The 25,067-nt window shown below is 42.2% G+C and overlaps 1 long non-coding RNA gene across 1 annotated transcript; it reads left to right on the forward strand.

Moving 5' to 3' along the window:
* The first annotated feature begins 168 nt into the window (after positions 1-168).
* On the forward strand, positions 169-13,589 carry LOC134342868 (uncharacterized). Its single transcript, XR_010017129.1, has 3 exons — positions 169-339; positions 735-839; positions 13,519-13,589. It is a non-coding gene; the product is annotated as an uncharacterized LOC134342868 (long non-coding RNA).
* Positions 13,590-25,067: the final 11,478 nt, after the last annotated feature.

A 25,067-nucleotide genomic window follows, 5' to 3' on the forward strand; every position in this document is an offset into this window, starting at 1 on the left:
GTAGCTCCACTGTGAGCCCAAAGAGGGTATCGGCAACTTGAATGGTTACAAACTTTTCTAAACATATACGCATCTGCTCTCGTCTTGCTAAATCATATGCAAAAACAATGGCGTAAGTTCAATGCTACTGGCATTTTTCATCCTCCAAATAAAGGCAACAAACTACTCCGAAGAATAAGCACGAGATTCTGCAGATGCAAGAAATCCAGACACACACAAAATGCTGGAGGAATTCAGCATTTCAGGTAGCATCTATAGAGATGAATCAATAATCGATGGTTCCGGCCGTGACCCTTCATCAGGACTGGAAAGGAAGGGGGGACCGCCAGAATAAAAAAGGTAAAGGGGAAGGAGGACAAGCTAGAATGTGGTAGATGAAGCCAGGTGGGTGGGAAAGGTGAAGGGCTGGAGAATAGGCGTCTGATAGGAGGAGAGTGGACCTTGGGAGAAAGGAAAGGAGGGGCACCAGTGGGAGGTGTTCGACAGGTGATGAGACGAGCTAAGAGGCCAACGTGGGGTATAGATGAAGGCGGGAGGAGAAAAGAGAATGTTTTTAAAAATAAATAAATAAATTACACTTGCCAGGAGAAATCGATGTTTATACCATTAGGTGTTGTTCTTCCATCCTGAGACTGGCCTTATCCAGGCAGAAGAGGAGGCCTGGACTGACATTGTAATACGAGAATGGGGATAGGAACTAAATGATTGACTACCTGAAATTCCATTTTTGGCAGATAGTGGAGGTGCTTGACAAAGATCCCCCAATTTACATCAGGTCTCACAGATGTAGAGGAGATGGTATCGGAAGCACCTACAGTACGACCTCAACAGATTCGCAGGTAAAGTGTTGCCTCACCTGGAAGGACTGTTTGGGGCCCTGAATGGAGGTGAGGGAGGAAGTGAGTTGGCAGGTGCAGCATTTCTGTCAGGGTCCCGATTGTTAATTCCCTATCTTTCTCTTAATTTCCTTTAATTGTGCCACGGTTCTGACTGTTAATTTCCCATATGCTTCTAATTCTTTGGCACACCTGGTTTTCATCAAGACCTGCAGCATAAGAACCCTGGCTTTACAACAACTAGTCACCAGATCATTGGTTTTGCCTGTGTGGTAATTAACATTTCCTGGCTGCTTAGGACCATGTGTTCTAAGTTTTGCTCCAGTTTCAAGGTTTACCTATGAAACTCTGTCTCTCTGTGTCAAAGCTCTGTGTCCAGATCCCTCCTGTTTGCTGTTCAATGTTCACATCTGCATAAGCATCCTAACTCAATCTCCATGCCTGTGTCCTGGTCTTGGGTTCGCTTCATTCACTCATTGCAACAGAACGTTCTGGCCACAATGGACCCAGCAGACACGAATACCCTGCAACAAGCCCTCACCAGCCAGGGCTCCCTACTGGGTCTGCACGATCAACTTCCCTGGGATGTTATGGAGAACCTCTGTTCCCTGTCTGCTAAGTAATGAAGTTTGGTGACCAGGTGGACTGTGTATCCACTCATTTTACCCCATCCACTCCTGGAACTCTGTCTAACCAGCCCAGACAGCCTGTAGTGGTAACACCCTATGTGTCAGCAACACCCCCACCAAGAGAGTCGCACATACCTGAACCAGAACACTGGGGATTTGGGGAAGTGCCGGGCCTTCCTTCTGCAATGCTCCTTGGTGTTCGAACAGCAGTCATCCACATACTCCACGGATAAGTCAAAGATAGCTTATATCATGGAGTTGTTGCAGGGAAGTGCCTTAGCGTGGCTACAGCTGTTTGGAATAATCAACTGGATATCTGCTCTTCTTTCCCCACCTTTATCATGGAAATGGGAAAGATCTTTGCCCACCCCGTCCATGGTAAAGATGCTGCTAAGCATCTACTCTCTGTCAGGGCTCACGCAGTGTTGCTGAATATTCTGTGGAGTTCTGGACGTTAGCAGCCGACTCAGTGGAACGATGACACACTCCCAGGGGTATTTCAGAATGGTCTCAGCGACATGGTGAAAGATGAGTTGGTGACAAGAGATGACACCAACAGCCTGGATTCCCTAATCTCCCTAGCCACCAGGTTGGACAATTGTCTTTGGGAACGCCATAGGAAAAGAACTGGTCGTCCACCACCTTTGGCCACTCCACGGCACCCATTACCACCTCCCACCAGCACAAGCCTCTCTTCTCCTCCTGCTCCAAGAATAGCTCCCAGCCCGGCTGTTTCCACCGCCCCGGGAGAGGAACCCGTTCAGCTGGGACTGAACCGTCTTCCTCCCACAGAGTGACTCCAGAGATTAAGAGTGGGGGAGTGTATTGCAGCCAGTCCAGCCACTTCCGTGCTACCTGTCCCCTTCGGCCAAAAGGGAAGGCTCACTAGTAGAAAGGGGGACCCTGGTGAGCCAGACAACATTCCTTTGTCCCCTGAACCCGGATGCAGATCCAAGCTATTTTACGTTACAACCAACAGTCCCTGCCTCTGTCAGCTCTCGTGGACTCTGGTGCCGAAGGAAACCTTTTGGATGAAAACATAGCTTCCCAGGCTGGAATTCCTCGAGAGCCATTGAGTACCCCTCTGGAAGCCCAGGCACTGGACGGTAGACTCCTGGCCCAAGTTACACACTGCACACCAACCCTGTCTCTTATTCTCTCTGGGAACCTTCGGGAACAGGTATGATTTAACCTAATTTCCTCACCTCAATGCTCCTATACTACTTGGGTACCCCTGGTTAAGCCACCATAATCCCCACATTGACTGGTCCACCGGGAAGATGGTCAGCTAGAGTCCGTTCTGTCACTCCACTTGTCTACAATCGGCTCTTTCCCCTGTGAAAGTCATCGCGACCTCGTCTGCTGCTGAAAACCCCCGAGTTATCCAAGGTTCCAGCAGAATATCATGATCTGGGAGAAGTGTTTAGCAAACAATGGGTTCTTTCCCTGCCTTCACACCTCCCTTAGGATTGTGCAATTGACCTTCTTCCCGGAGTCCCTCTGCCCACCAGCCAGCTGTATAACCTGTCCTGGCCCAAAAGGGAAGCAATGGAGGCTTACCTATATGACTCTTGTGCTGGCATTATCCGACCCTCATCTTCCCCTGTAGGCGCAGGTTTTTGCTTTGTGGGGAAGAAAGATGGTTCACTGCGCCCCTGCATTGACTGTCACGGCCTAAATAGTATCACCATAGATAATAAATATCCACTGCCCCTTATCAACTCTGCTTTTGAACCCCTTCATGGATCCACCATCTTGTCTATGTTGCGCCTACTAAGTGCCTACCACCTGGTCAGAATAAGGGAGGGAGATGAGTGGAAAACAGCTTTTAACACCCTTCTTGGTCACTTCAAATACCTGGTCATGCCATTTGGTCTCACCAATGCCCCCACCATCTTCCAAGCCCTGATAAACAATGTCCTTGGGGACTTATTTAACCATTTTGTTTTTGTTTATTTGGACATCTTAATCTTCTCCCGCAGTCTTCAGGAACACACCCACCATGTCCGTCAGGTTCTGCTGAGGCTTTGGGAGAACAAACTATTTGTGAAGGCTGAGAAGTGCAAGTTTCATGTCTCTTCCGTCAGCTTCCTGGGGTACATTACCGAGAGCGGGCAAGTGAGAGCGGATCCTGAAAAGATCTGGGCGGTGGCAGAGTGGCCAAAACCCACCTCACTCAAGCAACTCCAGCGATTTCTAGGGTTTGCAAACTTTTATCGTTGCTTCATCAGGGATTACAGCTGGGTGGCAGCACCCCTTATTTGACTCACCTCTCCTACGACCCCTTTCCACTGGGACCCTGAAGCGGACTCGGCCTTCTCGGAGCTGAAGAGGTGTTTCACCTCCACTCCCATCCTGGTCCAACCTGAGCCCTCTTGCCAATTCATTGTGGAAGTTGACGCTTCCAACTCTGGGGTGGGAGCGGTCCTCTCCCAACGCTCCGGCCCAGACCAAAAACTCCATCCCTGCGCAGCCTTTGCTTGCCGGCTATCCCCCACTGAACGGGACTACAATGTGGGGAACTGGGAGTTACTGGCCGTCAAACTCACTTTGGAGGAGTGAAGACACTGGCTGGAAGGAGCAGAACATCCATTCATCATCTGGGCAGATCACAAGAAACTCGCATACATCCAAACTGCCAAACACCTGAAATCCCGCCAAGCCTGTTGGACATTATTTTCTGGCCGTTTCAGATTCACACTCGCCTATCGTCCAGGGTCCAAGAACGGGAAGCCCGATGCTCCCTCATGTCAATACATCTGAGGAGGGCCTTCTGAACCCCGAGACTATCCTTCCACCATCCTGTGTGGTGGCTGCCCTCACCTGGGAGATCAAATCCATAGTCAGGGACCCAACAGACTCAACCTGACCCAGGCAATGGACCCTCCAATCGCCTCTTCATGCCTGACTCAGTTTGGTCTCAGGTTCTCCAGTGGGGGCACACTTCTCATTTTGCCTGCCATCCTGGAATAGATTGAATTCTGTCTCTTCTGAAGAGACATTTCTGGTGGCCCTCCATGGACACCCGTTCCTTCGCCTCTGCTTGTTCTGTTTGTGCCTGCGGAAAAGCCTCTCACTGGCCACCTGCTGGGTTGCTTCATCCCCTACCAGTCCCCAGCTGCCCTTGGTCTCACTTTGCACTGGATTTTGTTAATGGACTACCTCCTTCACATGGGAACACTGTCATTCTCACTGTGGTGGACTGCTTCTCCAAAGCTGTGCACTTTGTAGCCCTTCCCAAACTCCCTACAACCCGTGAGACAGCCGACCTCCTTGTTCATCACATCTTCTGCCCTTCATGGTATTCTCCCTGACATTATTTCTGACCAGGGTCCCCATTTGATCTCTCAAGTCTGGAGATCCTTTTGTCAAGCCCTTGGAGCCTCAGTAAACCATCTTCCGGCTTCTATCTGCAGACGAATGGTCAAACAGAATGAGCAAACCAGGATTTGGAAGCAGCACTGCACTGCATAACCACCAACAACCCGTTATCCTGGAGCACTCATCTCATTTGGGTCGAGTACACCCACACCTCCCTGGTCAGCACCACCACCAGAATGTCTCCCTTCAAATGCTCTCGGTTACCGACCCCCTCTGTTTTCCGCACATGAAGATGACATTGCTGTGCCTTCTGTTCGGACCCATCTCTGCTGGTGCCGCAAGGTCTGGAAGGATGCACGGGCGGCCCTGCTCCACTCAGCCAGCTGCAACTGGAGGATTGCTGATTGCCATCGAATTCCTGCACCAAATTATTGGCCCAGGCAGAAGGTTCGGCTCTCGTCAAAAGGCATCCCCCTCAAGAATGAACCCAAGAAACTCACCCCTCACTACCCGGAACCATTCAAGATTGAGAGTGTCATCAACCCCTCAGCAGTCAGACTCAAACTGCCTGGATCCATGCACATTCATCCCACCTTTCACATCTCCCAATTGAAACCTCTATCTGTCAGCCCTTTGTGCCCTCCTGCCAAACCCCCTCCACCCATTGGATCATTGATGACCACCCAGCGTACACCGTCTGGCAAATACTGGATGTGCGCTGCCAAGGCAGGGGCCTCCAGTACCTGGTCGATTGGGAGGTAAACGGCCCAGAGGAACGCTCCTGGATTCCCCGCTCCTTCATCCTGGACCCTTCCCTTATCCGAGATTTCCATCGAGACAATCTGAACAAGCCTGGTGGTTCGCCTGGAGACTCCTGTTGTGGGGAGAGGGTACTGTCACTGTCCTGATCGTTAATTCCCTATCCTTCTCCTAATTTCCTTTGATAGTGCCATGGTTCTGACCAATAATTTCCCATTTGCTTCTAATTCTCTTTGGCACACCTGGTTTCCATCAAGACCTGCAGCACAAGAACCCCAGTGTTACAACCACTTTCACGTCCATGTAAGCATCCTAACTTATTCCCCATGCCTGTCCTGCACTAGGATTGTTTCATTCACTCACTGCAACAATAAGTGCCAGGAGAGAGATTAGCAGGAGAAACAAATGGAGAAAAGAATCAGGGAGCAACCCTGTGGGAAGCAGAGTGAGTGGGCTGTAGTAAATATGTTTGGTGTTAGGATCCCATTGAAGCTGGTGGAAGTTGTGGAGAACGATGTGTTGGATGTGGAGGCTCATGGGGTGGTAGGGATAGTAAGGGGATCTCTATTCCTGTTAATCTGAAGTCTTATTCTTACTAAATATCTCATCTCATTTCTCATGCCTCTGATTGTGTCACTTAACTCTCAATTTTGTTCCGTCACTATAAACATGGCTTTTCACTTATCCATTACCCCTAGGATGGCGAACCTATGGTATGCGTGCTTCAGATGAACTGCAGAAATTTTGTTGGCATGCGGCATGCAGTACTGCCCCTCGATTCTTTGAACCCATAATAAAAAGATATAGTGATGCTGTACCTTTACTGCCAAATAAAGCACCGAATAACTTTTATAACCTCAGAGCAGTGAGATGTTTTCACAGGAAATGCCTGACACCAGTTTGGTGCCAGCTAGATGATTACGAGGAATGATGCATTCTGAAAACCTTGCAGACCTTGTGTACACATCAGTATTTGGATAATAAATGGCACTGGCTTCACTCTGGTTATATTTTTTCTTCTGTTATTTGTGAGTTAACATTGGATACTCAGTGACAATTACAATTACAATATATAAAATAATTGTCCTACTTAGTGCAGCAACAGAAGTCTCAGTGAGAGTAAGGTGTGTTTATTTTCCTTGATTAGTTACTAATATGCACCAAAGCTTAAGTTTACATTCACATTTCTTATATTAAGCAGTATATGAGATACTATAACAATACTATTTTAAAATAGTCATTTTTCAATTCTTTTAAATATTAATAATAATTTTGAATAGGTTTTCTAAAATTCATTGATTTCAATCTGTCTCATACTTTTATTAATAGTAAAGCAATAACTGCATGTAACTAAGAAACAGGACTCATCCTTTTTCCTTTAAAAAGTTCTTAATTATTATTACTAATTCATTTATCAATGACAATCTCATTCAAAATTACTGTGGCATGTGAGAGAATTTTTAGATCATCTCCAATTTGAGTACCCATGCACAGAAAAGTTCGCTCCCCCTGCTAAACAATTGTTGCTTTATTAATTTGCTAATTGTGCAGTTGACTGTTCACACACAATGCAAGGCCAGACACCCATGTGATCATATTGTCAACTTCACTGATGACATGACAGTGGGGAGAGACGGCTTACAGCCAGGATGTAGGAGAGCTTGAGGCCTGGTGCCAGAAAAATAACTTCTTCCTCAACGTCTACAAAACAAAGGGGATGATTATCAATTTCAGGAGAACTCACACTACTCGCATCCCATACAGCCGTAGCAACTGCGAGCAGTTTCAAACTCATGGGGATGCATATCTTGCACAACCTCTCATGGTCCAAGTACACATCCTACACAATCAGGAAAGCTCACCAACACTTCCACTTTCTGAAAAGTCTGAAGACAACTGGATGACCTTGTACAGATGTGCAGTAGAGAGCTTCCTAACATGTTGCATTACTGCATGGTATGGAAACTACACTGTGCTGGACAGGAAGTCTCCACGAAAGGTAGTCAAACTGCCCAACTGCATCACTGGCACCACCCTACCTGCCACCAAGGACATATATACAATATGGTGCTGGAGAAGGACCAGTAGTCATCATGAAAGGTCCCACCAATGCTGCTCATGGACTGTTCATTCCACTCCTGTGTTCATCCCACTGTGTGGCTAAGTACAGCTCCAACACGGTATTAAGTTTGCTGATGGCACTACTGTTGTGGGCTGTATCAAAGGTGGTGATGAATCAGCATACAGGAGGAGAATGAAAATTTGACTGGTGTAAATAAAAATAACCTGTTACTCAATGTCAATAAGACCAAGGAACTGATTGTAGACTTCAGGAGAGGGAAACCAGAGGTCCATGAGCCAGTGATCATCAGAGGATCAGAGATGGAGAGGGTCAGTAATTTTAAATTCTTGGGTGTCACTATCTCAGAAGACCTATCCTTGAACCATCATATAAACATAATTATGAAGAAAGCACAACAGTACTTGTACTTCCTCAGGAATCTGTGGAGATTCAGCATGTCATTAAAAACCTTGGCACACTTCTATAGATGTGCGGTGGAAATAAGCTGACTGGTTGCATTACAGCCTGGTACAAGAACACTAATGCCTTTGAGCAGAAAATCCTACAAAAGGTAGTGGATTCGCCCCTGTACATCATAGGTAAAACCCTCCAAATCATTGAGCAAATCCACATGAAACATTGTCATAGAAAAGCAGCATCCATCATCAAAGATCCTCACCACCCAGGCTATGCTCTTTTCTCACTGCTTCCATCAGGTAGATGGTACAGGTGTCTCAGGACTCTCACCACCAGTTTCAAGAGCAGTTACTACCTATCAAACAGGCTCTTGACAAAAGTGGATAAGTACAGTCATCTAATGACTCTTATCTTATTTTATGCTCAGTATTTATTGCTATTTATTTATTATCTGCATTTGCAGTTTGTTTACAGTTTACAGATGCTGTTTAGAGTTACTGATCTATAGATTTGCTAAGTATACCCACAGAAAAAGAATCTCAGGATTGTATGAGGTGACATGTATGTAGGCTGATGATAAAATTTACTGCGAAATTTGAACTTTTCCCATCTGGGAAGAGGCTATGTAGTATCCACTCCTGGACCAACAGACTCAAAGACGGTTATTTTCCAAAGCACTAAGGTTGACCAATACTTCCACCCCTCCACACCCCCACCACCACTATTTGATTTCCTCTCAGAGTCACCTTATGTACAGACACTGCTGTGCCTAGTATTACTTTATGGACATACAATCAATCTATGTATATAAGCTATCTTATATATTTATACATATTTATTGTATTCCTTTTAATTATTCTGCTTTTTATCTAATTTTGTTTTTAGTGCTGCATAGGATTATTTTGTTCTCCTTTACTCTTATGCACTGGAAATGATATTAAACAATCTTGAATTAATTTTGACTTATACATTTACAGCCTTTGCAGAATTATTTTTCATTTCTTTTTATTAGTAGAAAGGATTCTCAAACGTTCAAACATTCTCCTCTGGTGAAACTGGGGTAGTACATTTCCAAGTATTAACCTGACATTCTGATATGTCTATCCATGGCCGCCTCTATTGTCAAGATGAAGCCACACTCAGGTTGGAGGAACAACACCTTACATTTCGTCTGGGTAGCCTCCAACCTGATGGCATGGATATGGACTTCTCTAACTTCCGTTAATGCCCCACCTCCCGTTCATACCCCATCTGTTATTTACTCATTTATTATTAATTTTTTTCCTCTCTCTCCTTTTTCTCCCTCTGTCCTTCTCACTATACTTCTTGCCCACCCTCTGGGCTTCCCCCTCCCCCTTTCTTTCTCCCTAGGCCTCCCGTCCCATGATCCTCTCATATCCCTTTTGCCAATCAACTTAAAAGCTCTTAGCTACATCCATAGAAAAACTACAGCACAGAAACAGGCCTTTTGGCCCTTCTTGACTGTGCCAAACCATGTTCTGCCTACTCCCACTGATCTGCACACGGACCATATCCCTCCATACACCTCCCATCCATGTATCTGTCCAATTTATTCTTAAATGTTAAAAAAGAACCCACATTTACCAGCTCATCTGGCCCCTCATTCCACACTCCCACCACTCTCTGTGTGAAGAAGCCCTCACTAATGTTCCCTTTAAACTTTCCCCCCTTCACCCTTAACCCATGTCCTCTGGTTTTTTTCTCCTCTTGCCTCAGTGGAAAAAGCCTGCTTGCATCCACTCTATCTATACCCATCATAATTTTATATACCTCTATCAAATCTCCCCTCATTCTTTTACGCTCCATGGAATAAAGTCCTAACTATTCAACCTTTCTCTGCAGCTGAGTTTGTCAAGTCCCGGAAACATCCTTGTAAATCTTCTCTGCACCCTTTCAACCTTATTAATATCCTTCCTGTAATTTGGTGACCAAAACTGAACACAGTACTCCAGATTTGGCCTCACCAATGCCTTATACAATCTCATCATAACATTCCAGCTCTTATACTCAATACTCTGATTAATAAAGACCAATGTACCAAAAGCTCTCTTTCCGACCCTATCTACCTGTGATGCCACTTTTAGGGAATTTTGTATCTGTATTCCCAGATCCCTCTGTTCTACTGCACTCCTCAGTGTCTTACCATTTCCCCTGTATGTTCTACCTTGGTTTGTCCTTCCAAAGTGCAATACCTCACACTTGTCTGTATTAAACTCCATCTGCCATTTTTCAGCCCATTTTCCCAGCTGGTCCAAATCCCTCTGCAAGCTTTGAAAACCTTCCTCACTGTCCACTACACCTCCAATCTTTGTATCATCAGCAAATTTGCTGATCCAATTTACCACATTATCATCCAGGTCATTGATGTAGATGACAAATAACAACTGACCCAGCACTGATCCCTGTGGCACACCACCAGTCACAGGCTTCCACTCTGAGAAGCAATCCTCCACTACCACTCTTTGGCTTCTTCCAATGTCTAATCCAATTTACCACCTCTCCATGTATACCCAGCGACTGAATTTTCCTAACTAACCTCCCATGCGGGACCTTGTCAAAAGCCTTACTGAAGTCCATGTAGACAACATCCACTGCCTTCCCTTCATCCACTTTCCTGGTAACCTCCTCGAAAAACTCCAATAGATTGGTCAAACATGACCTACCACGCACAAAGCCATGTTGACTCTCCCTAATAAGTCCCTGTCTATCCAAATGCTTGTAGATTCTGTCTCTTAGTACTTCCTCCAATAATTTACCCACTACCGACGTCAAACTTACCAGCCTATAGTTTCCCGGATTACTTTCTGATCCTTTTTTAAACAACGGAACAACATGAGCCATTCTCCAATCCTCTGGCACTTCACCCGTAGACACCGACATTTTAAATAGATCTGCCAGGACCGCTGCAATTTCAACACTAGTCTCCTTCAAGGTCCGAGGGAATACCCTGTCAGGTCCTGGAGATTTATCCACTTTAATTTGCCTCAAGATAGCAAGCACCTCCTCCTTTTCAATCTGTACAGTTTCCATGATCTCACTACTTGTTTCCCTTAATTCCATAGACTTCATGCCAGTTTCCTTAGTAAATACAGATGCAAAAAAACCATTTAAGATCTCCCCCATTTCTTTTGGTTCCGCACATAGGCGACCACTCTGATCTTCGAGAGGACCCATTTTATCCCTTACAATCCTATTACTCTTAATATACCTGTAAAAGCTCTTTAGATTATCCTTCACTTTGACTGCCAAGGCAACCTCATGTCTTCTTTTAGCCCTCCTGATTTCCTTCTTAAGTATTTTTTTGCACTTTTATACTCCTCAAGCACCTTATTTACTTCCTGTTTCCTATACATGTCATACAACTCTCTCTTCTTCTTTATCAGAGTTGCAATATCCCTTGAGAACCAAGGTTCCTTATTCCTATTCACTTTGCCTTTAATCCTGACAGGAACATACAAGCTCTGCACTCTCAAAATTTCTCCTTTGAAGGCTTCCCACTTACCGATCATATCCTTGCCAGAGAACAACCTGTCCCAATCCACGCTTTTTAGATCCTTTCTCATTTCTTCAAATTTGGCCTTCTTCCAGTTTAGAATCTCAACCCTAGGACCAGATCTATCTTTATCCATGATCAAGTTGAAACTAATGGTGTTATGATCACTGGAACCAAAGTGCTCCCCTACACACACTTCCGTCACTTGTCTAACTCGTTTCCCAATAGGAGATCAAATATTGCATCCCCTTCAGTTGGTACCTCTATATATTGATTTAGGAAACTTTCCTGAACACATTTTACAAACTCTAACCCATCTAGACCCCTAACAGTATGGGAGTCCCAATCAATAAGTGGAAAATTAAAATCCCCTACCACCACAACTTTATGTTTCCTGCAGTTGCCTGCTATCTCTCTGCAGATTTGCTCCTCCAATTCTCGCTGACTATTGGGTGGTCTATAATACAACCCCACTAATGTGGCCATACCTTTCCTGTTTCTCAGCTCCACCCATAAGGACTCAGTAGACAAGCCCTTTAATCTGTCCTGCCTGAGCACTCCTGTAACATTTTCCCTGACAAGCAATGCTACCCCTCCACCTTTCATTCCTCTGCCTCTCTCACACCTGAAACATCGGAACCCTGGAATATTAAGCTGCCAGTGCTGCCCCTCCTGTAGCCAAGTTTCACTAATTGCTGTAACGTCATAATTCCACGTGTCAATCCACGCCCTCAACTCATCTGCTTTCCCCGCAATACTCCTAGCATTGAAATTTCTACACCTCAGAAGATTTTTACCACCACTCACCTTTCTATTTGCGGCTTTGCTTGAACTTTTAACATGATTTATTTTCACCCCAGCCCTGCTGTCAGCTCTGGCACTCTGGTTCCCATCCCCCTGCAAATCTAGTTTAAAGCCTCCCCAATAGCACTAACAAACCTCCCTGAAAGGATATTGGTCCCCCTGTAGTTCAAGTGTAACCCGTCTCTCCTGTATAGGTCCCACCTGCCCCAGAAGAGGTCCCAGTGATCCTGAAATCTGAAACCCTGCCCCCTACACCAGTTCCTCAGCCACTTGTTCATCCTCCAGAGCATCCTATTCTTACCCTCACTGGCACCTAGCACAGGTAGCAATCCTGAGATTACCACCCTTGAGGTCCTGCTTATCAACTTCCTACCAAGCTCTCTATTCTCACTGTCCAGGACCGCTTCACTCTTCCTTGCTATGTCATTGGTACCAATGTGCACCATGACATCTGGCTGATCACCCTCCCACTTCAGAATGTCATGCAAGCGATCAGAGACATCCTTGACCCTGGCACCCGGGAGGCAACAAACCATCCTGGATTCTCTGTCACGACCACAGAACCTCCTATCTGTACCTCTAACTATCGAGTCCCCTATCACTACCGCTCTCCTCTTTTTCCACCCTCCCTTTTGCACTGCAGAGCCAGACTCAGTGCCAGAGATCTGGCTGCTGCAGCTTGTCCCAGGTAAGTCATTCCCCCCTCCCCCCAACAGTATCCAATGCGGTATACTTGTTGTTGAGGGGAATGGCCACAGGGGAACCCTGCTCTGCCTGCCCTTTCCTCTTCCCTTGCCTGAGAGTGACCCAATTTCCTGTGCTCTCCCCCTCCTGTCTTCCTTCCCTCCCCCTCCTGTCTTCTCCTATCATTTTGGATCTCCCCCTCCCACTTTCAAATCTCTCACTATCTCTTCTTTCAGTTAGTCCTGACAAAGGGTCTCAGCCCAAAACGTCAACTGTACCTCTTCCTATAGATGCTGCCTGGCCTGCTGCGTTCACCAGCAATTTTTATGTGTGTTATTTGATTATTTTCCGTTACCCTTTGTTAGAAAGCCAATATGATAATGAAATGCCTCCAGTAACTTTAGCTAGCTGATAACTGAAAATGATAAGAAACAATTCTGATCCTGTAACATGACCATTCAGTGAAGTTGCTTTTTGTTTATTTTATTTCAGTAATGCCTTATATCAGTGCCCATTACTGTGTTGTGAAAGTGGAAAACTTCCTGTTTGTACCAGGAGGAGAAGACCAAATGGAACCCAAATGGTAATAACAAACTGCATGATTCTTCTTACTTCCCTTCAAAAGGATGCATCAATATTTTTTGGGAACAGGAATAATGAAAGTTGTATTCATTTATGTTAATGTCAATAAACCAGAAAATGTAACAACTGTGGGGCAAGTAGAGGAAAGGTTGTTAAAACTGAGATATTTGTGGTGCTACTTACCTTACAGTCCAAGTTAATTTCCCTTTTCATCATAACTTTATTATTACAGTATTGAAAGCACTACCGTCCTGTTTCTCTCCACTTGACTTAGCAAGAAGCAAGTTCCCAGTTGTTGCAAATGGTCATTAAATCCTCTCTTTGTTAACTTCACCAGTACTGCTTTTTGTGCATGTAATCAATCAATGTAGGTAAGCTATTTTATGTACTTATTTATTGTGATTTTGTTTTATTATTATGTTCTTTACTTTAGTGTGTTTTTATATGCTGTGTTGGACCCAGAACAATTATTTTGTTCTCCTTTACACATGTGTATTGAAAATGACATCAAACAATCTGGATAGCAACATTGACATTGATATTGAGAATTGATCATGTAAATATAACAATTATGACTACGTTCACATATATTTTTCATCACAAAGAATAACTATTTCCATCTCAGTGATATTATTACAGCTTTTTCTCATATTAACCAATGGAGCAACTGAAAAATAGAATCATTCTTGACTATTCCAATACTATTCTAATTATAAGTTTCTTCCTTCCTTGGTAAATTTCCATTGTCAGCATGTTATCTACTCACCATAACCAATTTCCCTGCTGAAATACTTTGGTTTCTTCTTCCAAGAGCACAACTTGGAAAGAAAAGAGGGGAAAAAAATACCGAGGTAGTGTCCATTCAGCAATCTGATGGCAGAGGGAAATAAGCTGTTACTGAAATGTTCAGTGTGTGTCTTTAGGCTCCTGTACCTCTTCCTTGATGGTGGCAATGAGAAGAGAGCATGCCCTGTGTGATGGGGGTCCTTAATGATGATTGCCACCTTTTTGAGGTATTGCCTTTAGAAGGTGACTTGGATGCTGGGGAGGCTAGTGGCCATGATGGGGCTGGCTGAGTTTACAACTTTCTGCAGCTTTTTCCAGTCCTGTGCAGTGACCCCTGCTTACCAGATGGTGATGCAACCAGTTAGAAGGTTCTCCACAGTACAGTATATCTGTAGACATTTGTGAGTGTCTTTGGTGACATACCAATTCTCCTCAAACTCCTAATGAAGTATAGCTACATTTGTGCCTTCTTTGTAAATGCATCAATATGTTGGGCTCAGGATAATTCCTCAAAGATGTTGACACCCAGGAACTTGAAATTGTTCACACTTTCCACTTCTGATCCGTTGATGACTGGTGTGTGGTCCCTCAACTTCCCCTTCCTTAAGGTTACAATTGGTTCCTTGGTCTTACTGATGTTAAGTACAAGGTTATTGCTGGAAAACTTCTCAACCAGCTGAACTATCTCTCTCCTGTCCACCTCCTCATCACCATCTAAAATTCTTCCAACGATAGTTGTGTTTTCGGTAAATTTATAGATGGCATTTGAGCTGTGCCTAGCTGTACCATCATGGGTGTAGAGAGAGTAGAACAGTAGGTTAAGCACGCATTGTTGAGGTGCATCAGTGTTGATTGTCAGCAGAAAGGAGATGTTGCTTTCAATCGGCACAGACTGTGATCTCCCAGTGAGGAAGTCAAGGATCCAGTTGCAGACGGAGGTACAGAGGCTCAGGTGTTTGGAGCCTGTTGGTTAGAACTAAGGATGTGATTGTATTGAGAGCTGAACTGTAGTCAACAAACAGCAGCCTGATGTAGGTATTACTTTTGTCCAGGTGATCCTAGGCTGAGTGGAGAGACAGTGAAATGGCACCCACTGTAGACCTATTGTGATGATAAGCAAATTGCAGTGGGTCCAGGTTCCTGCTTAGGCAGGAGTTGATTCTGGACATGACCAACTCTCAAAGCCATTCATTACAGTAGATGTGATGCTACTCGGCGATACTCCATTGAAGCAGCTCACCTTGCTCTTCTTTGGCACTGGTATGATTGTCACACTTTTGACAGCAAATGGGAATCTTCGACTGCAGCAGTGAGCGATTGACAATGTCTTTGAACACTCCCATTAGTTGTTTGGCACAGGTTTTCAGAGCCCTACCATCAGGTCCCGATGACTTGCAAGGGTCCACCTTCTTGAAAGATGTTCGGACACCAGCCTCCGAATCAGAGATCAAAGGGTCACCAGATGCACAGGTGTAGCTTTATTCTCCCTTTCAAAGCGTGCTTAAAAGACGTTTAGCTCATCTGGGAGAAGCATCATAGCCATTCATGTTGTTAGGTATTGCTTTGTAGGAAGTAATGGCGTGCAAGCCCTGCCAGAGCTGCTGTACATCCGATTCTGTCTCTAACCTCGATTGGGATTGTTTTCTTGCCTTTAAAATAGTCTTCTGTAGGTCACACCTGAGACTCTTGTATAGTTCTGGATCACTAGTCTTGAACGCCACAGATCTAGCCCTCAGCAGACTACAAATTTCCTGGTTCATCCACAGCTTTTAGTTTGGTATGTTCTCAAAGGCACACACTCATCCACACAGGTCTTGATGAAGTCAGTGACAACTGTAACATACTCATTCAGATTCGAAGATGATTCTCAAGTAATGCCCAATCCACTGAATCAAAGCAGTCCTGTAAGTGCTCCTCCACCTCCCTTGACCATACCTTGGTCCTCACCACTGGTGCTGCAGTCTTATGTCTCTGTCTATTAGCTGGGATTAGAAGTACAGCAAGTTGTGGGCATAGGATAGCACGGTAGTGTGAAGTGTACTGACTGGCTGCATTACAGCCTAGTATGGGAACACCAATACCTTTAAAGGGAAAATCCTGCAAAAGGTTGTGGATTTGGCTGAGTACATAATGGATAAACCCTACCAACCATTGAACACATCTACATGAAATGCTAGGAAAGCAGCATCCATCATTAAAGATTCTCATCACCCAGGCCATGCTCTTTTCTCACTGCTGCCATCAGCAGAAGGTACAAGTGCCTTAGGACTCACACCAACAGGTTCAAGAAATGTTACTATCCGGCAAACATCAGGCTCTTGAACAAAAGAGGATAACTACACTCATCTATTGAGATGTTACCAGAATCAATTATCTCAATATAAGGACTCCTTATTTTGTTATTTCATGTTAATCGTTACTTATTGCTGTTTCTTTATATTTGCATTTGTACAGTTTGTTATCTTCTATTCTCTACTTGCTCTTTTAATGATCCTTTTTATAGAAACATAGAAACCTACAGCACAGTACAGGCCCTACAGCCCACAAAGCTGTGCCGAATATGTCCTTACCTTAGAAATTACCTGGGGTTACTCATAGCCCTCTATTTTTCTAACCTCCATGTACCTATCCAGGAGTCTCTTAAAAAAACCCTATCGTATCTGCCTCCACCACCATCAACGGCAGCCCATTCCATGCACTCACCACTCTCTGCGTAAAAAAACTTACCCCTGACATCTCCTCTGTACCTGCTTCCAAGCACTTTAAAACTATGCCCTCAAGAGCAAGCCATTACAGCCCCGGGGAAAAGCCTCTGACTATCCAGACGATCAATGCCTGTCATCATCTTGTATACCTCTATCAGTTCCCCTCTCATGCTGCATCGCTCCAAGGAGAAAAGGCTGAGTTCACTCAACCTATTCTCATAAGGCATGCTCCCCAATCCAGGCAACATCCTTGTAAATCTCCTCTGCACCCTTTCTATGGTTTCCACATCCTTCCTGTAGTGAGGCGACCAGGACTGAGCACAGTACTCCAAGTAGGGTCTGACCAGGGTCCTATATAGCTGCAACATTACCTCTCAGCTCCTAAACTCAATCCCATGATTGATGAAGGCCAACGCACCGCATGCCTCCTTAACCACAGAGTCAACCTGTGTAGCAGCTTTGAGTGTCCTATGGACTTGGACCCCAAAGGTCCCTCTGATCCTCCACACTGCCAAGAGTCTTACCGTTAATACTATATTCTGCCATATTTGACCTACCGAAATGAATCACTTCACACTTATCTGGGTTGAGCTCCATCTGCCACTTCTCAGCCCAGCTTTGCATCCCATCAATGTCCCGCTGTACCTTCTGACAGTCCTCCACACTATCCACAACACCCCCAACCTTTGTGTCATCAGCAAATTTACTTACCCATCCCTCCACTTCCTCATCCAGGTCATTTATAAAAATCACGAAGAGTAGAGGTCCCAGAACAGATCCGAGGCACACCACTGGTCATCAACCTCCATGCAGAATATGACCTGTCTGCAACCACTCTTTGCCTTCCGTGGGCAAGCCAGTTCTGGATCCACAAAGCAATGTCCCCTTGGATCCCATGCCTCCTTACTTTCTCAATAAGCCTTGCATAGGGTACCTTATCAAATGCCTTGCTGAAATCCATATACACTACATCTACTGCTCTTCCTTCATCAATGTGTTTAGTCACATCCTCAAAAAATTCAATCAGGCTCGTAAGGTATAACCTGCCTTTGACAAAGCCATGCTGACTATTCCTAATCATATTATGCCTCTCCAAATGTTCATAAATCCTGCCTCTCAGGAACTTCTCCATCAACTAATGTAAGACTCACTGGTCTATAATTTCCTGGGCTATCTCTAACTCCATTTCTTGAATAAGGGAACAACATCCGCAACCCTCCAATCCTCCGGAACCTCTCCCATCCCCGTTGATGATGCAAAGATCTTTGGCAGAGACTCAGCAATCTCCTCCCTCACTTTCCACAGTAGCCTGGGGTACATTTTGTCAGGTCCCGGTGACTTATCCAACTTGATGCTTTCCGAAAGCTCCAGCACGTCCTCTTTCTTACTATCTACATGCTCAAGCTTTTCAGTCCGCTGTAAGTTATCCCTACAATCGCCTAGATCCTTTTCCATAGTGAATACTATTGTATATTCACTATTATATATTTATTATGTATTTATAGTTACTAGATTTGCTAAGTATGCCTGCAGGAAATGGAATCTCAGAGTTGTATATGGTGACATGTACTATATGTACTCAGATAATAAACTTTACTTTGAACTTTGGTGTATTACAGTGGTCAAGTGTGTTGACTCCTCTGGTTTCACAAGTGATATGTTGGTGGTAGATGTTCAGAGACTTCTTCAAACCAGCCTAGTTGAAATCTCCCATTAGGGAAGGCATCAGTGCATGCAGTTTTATGCCTGCTGATTATGTTGCTCAGCTCCTCCAGCACCTGCGTGATGTTGGCCTGAGGTGGGATGTACACCACTACCAGGATGATGATGGAAGATTCCTTCAACAGAAAAAATGAACGATATTTGACCGCTTGATATTCCAGGTTAGGCGAGCAGGACGGAGACAGCGCCACCACGGTTGTGCACCATGTTGAGTTAATCATAAAGTATGCTCCTCCTCCTTTGTCTTTAAAAGACTGAGCTGTCCTGTCTTTGTGGAGAATGGTGGAATTCTTGGGCTGCAGCACTGTGTCCAAATTTGCAAGTATGAGCCATGTTTATGTGAAGCAGAGTGCACAGCAGTCCCTGATGTTCCTCTGGTACATCAATCTTGTTCTAAAGTCTTAAATATTATTTTCCAGAGACTGTTCATTCACCAGCAGGATAGTCAGGAGTGGAAGTCATGTCTCGTTCATACCTGGAGGCTGGCGTGGCATCCCCGCTTCTGTTTTCTTTTCTTTCTTTTTAAATCTTTTTATTGAGTAAGTATACAAAAAAGGTAAGCCATATAAACATTAATACAATGTTAAAGTATAATAAAATTCCAAAAGATAACAATACCAAAAAGAAAATACTACAAACAATGTAATTTAAGCATAAGAAACCAAGATAACATAATAGTATACTAGATTTTATATATATCAATGGAAAAAAAGAAAAAAAAAACCCCAAAAAAAAAACCCACCGTGCAACTAACTAAAAGCAAAGCAAAGCAATGGGCTAACTTGAAACCAAACAGAGTTAAACTTAAAATCACGTCCTCAATCCCGACCTCCATTAAAACAGTGAAGAGAAAACAAGAAGGGTAAATATTACATTAAATGAAAATATCGAATAAAAGGTCCCCAAATCTGTTCAAATTTAAATGAAGAATCATAAAGGTTACTTCTAATTTTCTCCAGATTCAAACATAAAATCGTCTGAGAAAACCAAAAAAAGGTAGTTGGAGCATTAAGCTCTTTCCAATGTTGTAAAATACATCTTTTCGCCATTAAAGTAAGAAATGCAATCATTCTACGGGCTGAAGGGGAAAGATTACTAGAAATTTTAGGTAGTCCAAAGATAGCAGTAATAGGGTGAGGAGAGATATCTATATTTAATACCTTAGAAATAATATTGAAAATATCTCTCCAAAAAGTTTCCAAAGTAGGGCAAGACCAAAACATATGAGTTAAAGAGGCTATCTGCCCCGAACATCTATCACAGAAAGGATTAATATGCGAGTAAAAACGCGCTAACTTATCTTTGGACATATGTGCTCTATGAACCACTTTAAATTGAATTAGGGAATGTTTAGCACAAATAGAGGAAGTATTAACTAATTGTAAAATCTGCCCCCAATCATCCACAGAAATGGTAAGCCCCAATTCCTGTTCCCAATCTACCCTAATCTTATCAAATGGAGCTTTCCTAAGTTTCATAATAATATTATAAATCATAGCCGATGCACCTTTCTGACATGGATTAAGGTTAATTATCGAATCTAAAATATATATAGGAGGAAGCATTGGAAAGGAAGTAAGTATAGTACTTAGGAAATTTCTAACTTGTAAATATCTAAAAAAATGTATTCTTGATAAGTTATATTTATTAGATAATTGTTCAAAAGACATAAGGGAACCATCTAAAAATAAATCCAAAAACCGTAAAATACCCTTAGTCTTCCAAGTTTGAAAAGCGCGATCCGTAAAAGAGGGAGGAAAAAATATGTTACCTAAAATAGGAATCGCTAACCCGAATTGATTAAGATCAAAAAATTTTCTGAATTGAAACCAAATGCGCAAAGCATATTTAACTATCGGGTTAGAGACCTGCTTAAGACGTTTCGAATCAAAAGGAAGAGAGGAACCTAAAATAGAACCAAGTGTATAACCCTGAACAGATTGTAATTCCAATGCTACCCATTTAGGAATAAATAGTATGTCCCGGTCAAGTAACCAAAATTTCATATGTCGAATATTAATAGCCCAATAATAAAATCTAAAGTTAGGTAATGCTAAACCTCCATCTCTCTTAGCTTTCTGTAAATGTATTTTACCCAGTCTCGGATTCTTGTTCTGCCAAATAAATGAAGAAATTTTAGAGTCAACTTTATCAAAAAAAGATTTAGGAACGAAAATTGGTAATGCCTGAAACACATATAAAAATTTTGGCAAAAAAAACATCTTAACTGCATTAATACGACCAATCAAAGTTAAATATAAGGGAAACCATTTAGATGAAAGTTGAGTAATATGGTCTATTAATGGTAAAAAGTTAGTCTTAAATAAATCTTTATGTTTACAAGTAATTTTAATCCCAAGATATGAAAAGTAATTATTAATCAATTTAAATGGAAATTTATAATATAAGGGAAGATGTTTATTAATCGGAAAAAGTTCACTCTTACTAAGATTTAATTTATAACCTGAGAAAAGACCAAATTGTGCTAATAACTCTAAAACAGCAGGAATGGATCTCTCAGGATTAGAAATATATAAAAGTAAATCATCAGCATAGAGTGATAATTTATGGGACTTTAATCCCCGAGTTATCCCAGTAATATTTAAAGATTCTCGAATAGCAATTGCAAGAGGTTCTAATGCAATATCAAATAATAGGGGACTAAGAGGACAGCCTTGTCGAGTACCACGAAAGAGAGGAAAAAAAGGTGAGTTTAAGGAGTTAGTACGAACCGAGGCTACAGGGGAGTAATATAACAGTTTAATCCAGGATATAAATTTCAAGCTAAAATTAAACATTTCAAGCACCTTAAATAAATAAGGCCATTCTACTCTATCAAAAGCTTTCTCGGCATCTAAAGAAATAACACACTCAGGAACATTTTGTGAGGGAGTATAAACGATATTTAACAATGTACGAATATTATAAAAAGAGTAACGACCTTTAATAAAACCCGTTTGGTCTTCCGAAATAATAGAAGGAAGTACTTTTTCTAGTCTATTTGCTAATAACTTAGAAAAAACTTTAGAATCAACATTTAATAAAGATATTGGTCTATAAGATGCACATTGAGCAGGGTCTTTATCCTTCTTTAGTATTAAAGAAATTGATGCTCTATTAAAAGATTCCGGAAGTTTACCAAGTTTCAAAGAAGCCTCAAAAACCTTATAGAGCCAAGGAATCAATAAAGAAGCAAAACATTTATAAAATTCAACGGTAAACCCATCAGGGCCAGGAGCTTTCCCCAGATTCATAGAAAAAATAACATTCTTAATCTCATCCATTGTAATGGAAGTATCTAATAAAGAAGACATATCCTGTGAAATCAGAGGGAAGTCTAACTTATCTAAAAAATCATTCATATATTTAGAATCTCGAGGAGACTCTGATTGGTATAAAGAAGAATAAAAATCACAAAAGGTTTGATTAATCCCCACATGATCCAATATCAATCGATCATTTTGGTTATAAATCTGATTGATTTGAGATTTAACATAATTAGATTTCAATTGATTAGCCAGCAGCTTGCCAATTTTATCACTGTGAACATAAAAATCACTTCTTGTTTTCTTTAATTGGTTTACAATCGAGGACGAGAGTAGTAAACTGTGTTCCATTTGAAGTTCAGTTCTTTGTTTGTATAGCTCCTCAGAAGGAGCCATAACATATTTCTTATCAATTTCTTTAATCTTGTCCACAATTACCATCTCCTCCTGCTTCTGTTTCTTCCTCAAAGCAACGGAATACGAAATAATCTGACCCCGAATATAGGCTTTAAAAGTGTCCCAAAGAGTGTTAACCGAAATATCTTCTGTATGGTTAATTGTAAAAAAAAGCTCAATCTGTTCATTCATAAAATTAACAAAGTCCGAGTCCTGAAGCAACAGCGAATTAAAACGCCATTGTCTATTGTTTGGTATATTGGCCATAATTTTAATAGAAAGCTTAAGTGGAGCATGATCCGAAATGGTTATAGAATCATAATCACATTTAATCACTGAAGGAATGAGACGAGAATCAATGAAAAAATAATCAATTCTTGAATAGGAATGATGAACATGTGAAAAGAAGGAAAAATCTTTTTCCTGAGGATGCAGAAAACGCCAAATGTCCGTCGACCCAGAATCAGAAAGGAAAAAATTAATCAAATTTGCAGATTTATTAGGTAAAGTCCGTAAAGGAGCCGAACGGTCCAAAGCTGGAGATAAACAGGTATTAAGATCTCCGCCCCAAATCAATGAAAACTCGTTCAAATTCGGAAACTGATCAAACAATGATTTATAAAATTCCGGACAATCCATATTAGGAGCATAAACATTAACCAAAACTACTTTTTTATTAAATAATAAACCACTAACCAATAAAAATCTACCATTCGGATCAGAGATAATATCCTGTTGTATAAAAGTAACTGAGGAGTCTATAAAAATAGAGACGCCTCGAATCTTAGCATTGGAGTTCGAATGAAATTGTTGTCCCTTCCAAAATTTGAAAAAACGTAGTCTGTCCCCCCTCCGTACATGGGTCTCTTGTAAAAATAAAATTTGTGCTTTAAGTCTCCGGAACACTTTAAAAACTTTTTTCCTTTTAATAGGATGATTAAGACCATTAGTATTCCAGGAGACAAAATTAATAATAGACTCCATAAATCCTAAAGTCAACCCATAACAAGGAGGATTGACAATAGGCGCGACCCACAGACCCGGAGAGGAAACAGAACATACAAAAGATACCGGGGTTCTGTTTTCTTAAAAGGGAACTGCATTCACGAGCCAAGTCTGCTATTTGAGGTTCGTCAATTTTGAGTATCAACACCTTAAAGCAATGCTGTTTACTAAAGTACCGATCATCATCTGGTGTAACCTCCTTTGCTTGACTGTTAGTGACTATGACTTCAGAGGCCTTGATTACAAATTTGTGGAATCTTCTCCTTTCACCACTGATTTGACCTTTTTTCTTATCCTTTGAGACCCACCCCCCACTTAAAGCCAATTTCTCTGACGAAGCTTTAGGTCACTGCTACTGGCATATCCACTGTTTGTCATCTTTTTTATAAACAGACCACTGTGCGATACTGAGGAACCGTTTTCAATACAGCCCATATTTTATAAATGACAGCTGTTTCTTCTTGCATATTACATTTGAACCATTATTTCCAAGTTTAGTCCACAATCAAAATTGTCATACTCTGCCAAAAGAAACAAGGCTGCATCATATTTATTTTGTAATTTCAGTGAACTTGGATAAATAATTAAATGGGTAGCATAAGATATATCCACTTAGTTCAACAACCGTTCAACTTGCATAACAGACAACATAACATAGAATGAAAAGAAAATGAGCAAAATTAAATATCCAATTTTGTTCCACCCAAAGCACAAACCCTTAATCCTTCATCAGGTATCTCTTAAATCTCTTCAATTTTCAAAGCACAATGATATTCCTTTTCAAAATTCTCAATAGGCCATGCACAATCTGGAAAAACAGAAGCATAGTTAACATTTCAGGTTAGTGGACATGCATTCGAATGGTTCTAATGAAATGTTGATCATTGACCTTTATGTCTGCATGATCTATTGAGAATTTTTTAAAAGAATTTTTTCTCTTCAAATTTTATCGGGTCTGCTGAGTATTTTCAATATTGTCCACTTTTGTAGTTCAGATTTCTAGTATTTGCCATATTTCGCTTTTTGGCTAACATTTGATTTAAGGTAGGATAACTAAAACTATCATATAATTCCCCAAAACATTGTGGGAGTCGCATTACGACAAGGACTGTAAAAGTTCAAAGCTTATAAATCCACTGGCAAACCTAACAGAAATGGTCAATAAATATAAGAACACAAGAAAATAGTAGTACAGGAGGTTTTCTGGTGATCCAACCTCCTGGGATAGGTATTTGATAGATTCACTACCTCCTGAAAAGAAATTTCCATGCCGCTACATTTTAAATAATCACACCCCTATCTCCCAGCATTTGAGACTCTCCAAGCAGTGAAAACATCTCAACATCGATCCTGTCAAGGCCCCTCAGGATTTTATAATCAGTGGCCATTTTATTAGGTGCACCTGTACACTTGCTTGTTAATGCAAATATCTAATCAGCCAACTCTATGCATAAAAGCAAGCAGACCAAACATCAGAATTGGGAAGAAATATTATTGAAGTGACTTTGTGGGATGATTGTTGGTGCCAGATGGTGGCTTGAGTATCTCAGAAACTGCTGGTCTGGGATTTTCATGCCGA

The sequence above is a fragment of the Mobula hypostoma genome, chromosome 1 (genome assembly GCF_963921235.1).
Source record: "Mobula hypostoma chromosome 1, sMobHyp1.1, whole genome shotgun sequence".
NCBI lineage: Eukaryota > Metazoa > Chordata > Chondrichthyes > Myliobatiformes > Myliobatidae > Mobula > Mobula hypostoma.